Source organism: Pinus tabuliformis, chromosome Q (assembly GCF_031772625.1).
Source record: "Pinus tabuliformis cultivar Carrire ecotype Pingquan chromosome Q, CPIR1, whole genome shotgun sequence".
Classification (NCBI taxonomy): Eukaryota; Viridiplantae; Streptophyta; class Pinopsida; order Pinales; family Pinaceae; genus Pinus; species Pinus tabuliformis.
Window position 1 is genome coordinate 941058390 of NC_142296.1, and position 6000 is coordinate 941064389.

At 41.7% G+C, this 6000-nt stretch overlaps 1 non-coding gene across 1 annotated transcript; it reads right to left on the reverse strand.

The window, feature by feature from the left end:
* Positions 1–3540: 3540 nt before the first annotated feature.
* LOC149222567 (U2 spliceosomal RNA) lies at positions 3541–3737 on the reverse strand. Its single transcript, XR_016249843.1, has one exon. It is a non-coding gene; the product is annotated as a U2 spliceosomal RNA (small nuclear RNA).
* Positions 3738–6000: the final 2263 nt, after the last annotated feature.

Here is a 6000-nt window from a genome sequence, read left to right on the forward strand (position 1 = left end):
GCATTAATAAAACCATCCTTTTATCGTATCAGGGGTTTCACCTATCTCTATCTGGATATGTCGTTCAATTAAACATGTCTTTTCCTTTTTTATCATGCACCAGAGGTTTTCAATCCAGCCTAGCTTCACTAGTTTGTGTGGGGGAGTTCTGAATTTACCACTCCCTAAACCCATGACCTAGGGGGCGGGGGGCAATTTCATCACTATGGCTATATGGCACTCTAGGGTCTAGGCTCTGCGAGTTGAAAACAGTTGACCTCTTCCCCCAACGACGTTGGAGGTTAAATCCTTGGTGGCCATGTCCCCTGCCGCTGTCATGTTAGAAGTGAGCTTGAGTTTAATTGTAGCATTCGAGAGGGTTTCGGTTGTTGTTACCATTCGCTGTAGAAGGCTCCTTGTGATCATAGCCTCTTGGAGCCGTTCCTCCATGCTACTATCCCTACATTCTCAAGTTCCTACATTTCTTTGTTCTTGTTACAACCCGGCAGAGGCGTGTGCTCTATTTCATGGATTGTTATCGTTGTACGCAGATAGAGTGAGGACGTTGATCGTCATTGGCGATTCAAGCATAATTATCAACCTTTTGGACCCTAAAAATGCTCCCTCTTAAAAGAATTGGTTGGAAAGCCAAAGAAAAATGACAATACCCCCGGCAAAGGAAGGAGACCTAACAAACCGATCAAGATCAAGATTGGGTGTCGCCAAATGACAAGCCCAAGAAGGAGGTGTAGCTCCCACAACTGTGGCTAGGAGTAGCAGCGCTCTGTTTGTTGGCAGCAAATAATAAATATCTATCTCAAGTAGGAATGAGGAAGGGATGCTTCCCAGGGCCAAACGGGTGTAGCGGATGCCTGGAGGAAGAGGAAGACTGGATCATTTACAAGAAACCTAGATAGGATCCTCCATGATAGCAATCACAAAAACCTGGGTCAAACAGGGAGGAAGACTCAATCCTCTACTAGTGCACTAAAGAAACCTAGATAGGATCATCCATTGTACTTGGATTCGCTCCAGATTTCGTTGTCCAATGATGATTAATTTGATCAAGGGGTTTCCACACCTCTCACATGCAGATGCTCTTCAGGTGCCATGATGGATGGATTCATTTTGCGACAAGGCGGATTGATGGCTTGAATTGCCATCATTAAAGTTCCTTGATCCTGCCACATTATTCCTATATGATGCTCTCTATGCATGATTCTCGATGTGGAGTTGTTGATTTTTGTGTTTTCGTATCCCCCGGAGGATGCTCCAAATCTGGATATCTTCTTGCACCCGTCCTTCCTGCTCCTTACCTTTTCGAGTTTCAAATTGGCTATGAGGGAAGGCGACAATGGATTCCAACCTCCAATGGTCCATGGAAGATTTTCGATTCCTTAATTGCTCACGGTTGAGTTTTGAGTCCCCTTTCAGGTTTATGCTTCCACATTCAAATAAATTTATGGACGCTTCCGTTCCTTCTTGGATGCCACAACGTCGACATAATCCTTGGCAGGTTAGACTATATTCCCTACAGCAACATAGGCTGGTTCTTCCATGCGATTCCTCATTACAAACTCAAAAGCTGCATTGCTAGGGCAACCTCTTGAAGAACCATCAAGATCGAAATCGAATTTAGAATGGAGACTTTCCCAACTGGACATATAGTAATTGGATTTCTGGTTTTTACAGCGTGAAATATATGTTATATCTATTTTTTGAGCCAACGTGGTTCAAGTGAAACACGGGCTAACAGAACAGTGGAAGAGCAGAGAACAGTTTTGCAAACGTTTGGCTCAGCAATATTTCATGCATTCCAATGTCACAATTGATTTTTGTTACCTTGAAAGAAGGGGCCCAAGACCAAAGTTGCAAATTCTCATTCCTATTTGCCCATCGGGTTTGGATGATGTTGTTCAAAGTGTCATCTGCCTTTGCCCAAAACGAGTCCAGCAATCCTATATCTGTGGAGAGGAGAAAATGCAGAAACAGGGTAACCACAGAATTTCCTAGTTTTAAAAGGAGCCATTGACAGCTGTTTTGAACAGTGAATGTGAGTGCGACCGAGACTCAGACCTATGGGTAAGTTGCGAGAAAAAAAGGACTTGGTCGTGCTGTGGTTTTAATTGTTACTGTTGTAACAGCAACAGCCATTGGAGGTTGCAAGTGCAAGCACTGTAAATTCCATTACCAGGATAACTAATAAAATAAAAAGCAAAACCCGTTGTGTTTATTGTGATTATTCCTTGAGCACATGCACATGCTTGAGTTTGTGTCCCACCCAACTTCCCAGTGAACTGAACTGAACTGTGCGTGATGCTCTGTAGGCAGGGGCGGTCTTTGTCCAATCACCCTTGCTGCACCAAATAGAGTCAGAGCACAGAGCATCTAAATCTTTACCAATCAAAGTGAACTTCACATTCTTTTGCCCAAAATGAGTTCAGCAGTCCTGTATATATATTTTTGAGCACGCACCCTGCACTCTCCCTAAGAAATCAATCTCTATTCTGCCCTCGTCGCAACATCATCTCATTGAGCACGCACCCTGCACTCTCCCTAAGAAATCAATCTCTATTCTGCCCTCGTCGCAACATCATCTCATTGACTGTTCTGCCCTCTTCGCAACATCATCTCATTGACAATGAAAAAAAATCCCTCAACTCTCTATAAACGTACTCACCCACATTGTCACATTTCAAAATTAAATTTTCAACGTTTCCCAGACTGCTGCTCATGTTGTGAGTGACATTGGAATATGCACGACATCCCTTTTGCAGAGTAGGCAAGCCATAGTTGAAATCGCTGCTGATATACATACATATATATATATAAACCAATTTCAGATCGGAAAACGCTTCCGTGCAGGGCACAACATTGAGAAAGTGCGTTAAAAGCTTAGGGAGTTGATAAAACTTATCAGTGGTATATATCCATTCCACCTTCAAAGCTTTTTACTGCGTTCTTCAAAGAACAACAGTTCAAGAATTGAGTCTGTAGATCGATCATATTGGATTTAGGACGACTGAGCACTATGGAATTGAGATAGCTTGAGCACACTATGGAATTGAGATAGATAGCTGGACCATACGCTTAAGCACTATACTATGGAATTGAGATAGATAGAGGTGGAGCATCAAAGGCTCTACAGACAGACTGTTGCTGGGTTGACATCAGAACGTGACGGTGAAGTTCGAAAAGCTGCAAACGGGACAGACTGTTGCTGGGTTGACATCAGAACGTGACGGTGAAGTTCGAAAAGCTGCAAACGGGGAAGAACTGGAAAATACCCAAAACGAGCGACAGTTATACACCATAATAATACCTGCTGGACTTGGGCGCGGTAAACAACACGATATCTGATCAAGTCAATGCGCGGCTAATCAACCGACCGATTAGAATAGAATATAGAAGACAAAATTCCATTTGATTAGAATAGGATATAGAAGACAAAATTCCATTTCATTCACGGTAAATACAAGTTGTTCAATCCTAACAAACAAACCATTACATTAACAACATTCAACAATTTATTATTATTTAAATAAATTTGGTCTTGTCTTGGTGGGGTACGCCAGGCTGGTGCTGTAGTGCAACGCACAAGCGACGCCCGAGAGCCCCAATAGCAAGCTATTGTAAGTGGGCCCTCCCCCTAGAAAAATACATTTAATATCATGTGGTTCTATGAACCACGTATCAGATATTAAACTGATAAGAACAGATACTACACTTGATCTTAGCCAAAAGGCCGAGAAAGGTATGCTTTTCCTCTCCTCTTTCGCTTCTTTTTCTATTACTCCCCTTCTCCTCTATCCCATTCATCCATGCATGTGGGATAACTCATTTCTATTTCTTCTCATACCCTTTACTACCATTTAAATAGACATGCTTTTTAATATCATACTTATATTTTCAATATTCTCACCATTTTCACTTCCCTAGATCTATTTTACTTTTCGATTTCAGGGATCAAATCTCTTTTCACCTTAAAAGAGGTTTCCCAGATTTGATGCCAATCTCTTTTCACCCTAAAAGAGGTTTGCCAGATTTGATGCCTTACCGGGAATTCAGATGGATGTTTATAATTAAAATTATCTAGAAAGTACAAATATGAACTTTATTGCTTTTTATATATAAATAAAAGTAACTAAATATCATAATATTATCTACAATTAAAAATATGAAACTTCATATATATATATATATATATATATAATATCAAAATAATTAATTATATGGGAAAGAATCACTAAAGATTTTTATTTTTATTTTTTCCCTTTCCATGTTATCTTAAACTTGTGGTGGATGTTATCGTAACATAATAATAATTTATATATTAATATAAAGGAAAAAATTACACTATTTAAAAATCCTTCAATGTGATGTTTAATGCCATTGGACATAATCAATGGAGATCATTGCTCACCCATTCCTTGAAGTCAAATTCACCGGGATGTGTCTTAACTTAGTCAGATTTAATCAACAACCTATTGTTATGTCGGCCTTTCCATATTTAATCACCCACCGCGTTAACGTATTGATCATGTTGTAATTGTTGATTATGATACAATATAGCGTGTTTAGTTGTCTTTGAGAAAGCATAATGAGTTTACTACCAAGTTAACATAAAACAAATTTATTAATGGTTTTGAAAGATTAATCCACTGAGACATTTATATTAACTACTTGTGGAGAGTATATCATGATTTGATTTTGGCTATTCACGAAAGGTATATCAAGGTCTAATTTTGTTGCGATGAATATATATATATATATATATATATATATATATCACCGTTACAAACTAAACTAATACTCACATAAACTAAATTAGCAGAAGAATTAAAGCTATACACTTATTAAGTCAATTCTTGGGTTATAACACTTAATCTATTCGGTGCTTCACTCACACAAAACACTCGTCAAAGTTTAAGCTCTCTCGCACAGAAGCCTAGTCAAAGTTTAAGTTCGTGTGCAATGTACAACACTTTCAAAACTCTGCTCGTGAGTAATTTTCACATCTGCGTTGTTTCGAAAATGTGTTGCTAACCATTTTTACGAAACCCTAAGGAAGCAAGCTTTCGGTTCAGAGAGCCCTACAAAATCCCATTGTGATTGGTTTACCTGAGAGAGATAGAGAGAGAGGCATGAATTGCAGGTTAAGAAGCTGCTCGACGCCCCATACAGGGGCGGAAATGCGATCCTGTGAAATAGCGTTCGACGCCCATGGGCAACCGCATCTCTATTGTGGATCTCGAGAAGTCGGAGACTGCGACGCTCCCCTACGAGAACACCAAGAATGCGATGTAGATCGTTGTCCCCCAATAGGACCCTCCTGCTCTCCATTGATGATGAGGGCCAATGTCTGCTCATCAACCTCCACCGTCGCGTCCTCCTGTGGCTGGATTTCCTTCAAGAACGGCGTCTGGCCTATCAAATTTAGCCGCGACTTGGCCGCGACCGTAGGAGGGTTGACCGGGAGGAGAGCTCGAGGAGGATTCGATCTATATCTTCCTCCACTATCGACGTTCTATTCCATTCATATTAATATGTTAAATTAGCGAGAAGTTCTGGCATCGGGGTAAAATAGAGTTTGGCCCTAAAACAAATCACAACGACCTACCACCTGTAATCAACAACTTGACCGCTCATATTCCTTTCACATATGGCAAAGTGTCAGGACCCCGAGCTGGCACCAAGGCCAACGGGCGCCCCTGATGGGTCGTGCTCACTTGATGGCGAAAAACCGACTTGGAGGTACGATGAGAGTGCCCAAGTGCGACGAGCGCTCCCGCATGGAGGAGAGGCGCCCAGGTCGACACAAGGGGCAGCGTGCACGAGATGAGGGGCGCAAGCCCTAGGCGCGCACACACGAAGGCGGGGCACCGAGAGAGATGTAGTGGGCACGCCTGCCCACACGACGTGGTATATCGAAGGGCACATGAAGAAGAGTGCCCCCCCACAGCGGAGATCGTGCAAGGGAGAACGCGCACATCACAACGTAGCGACAACCTAATTCGATGG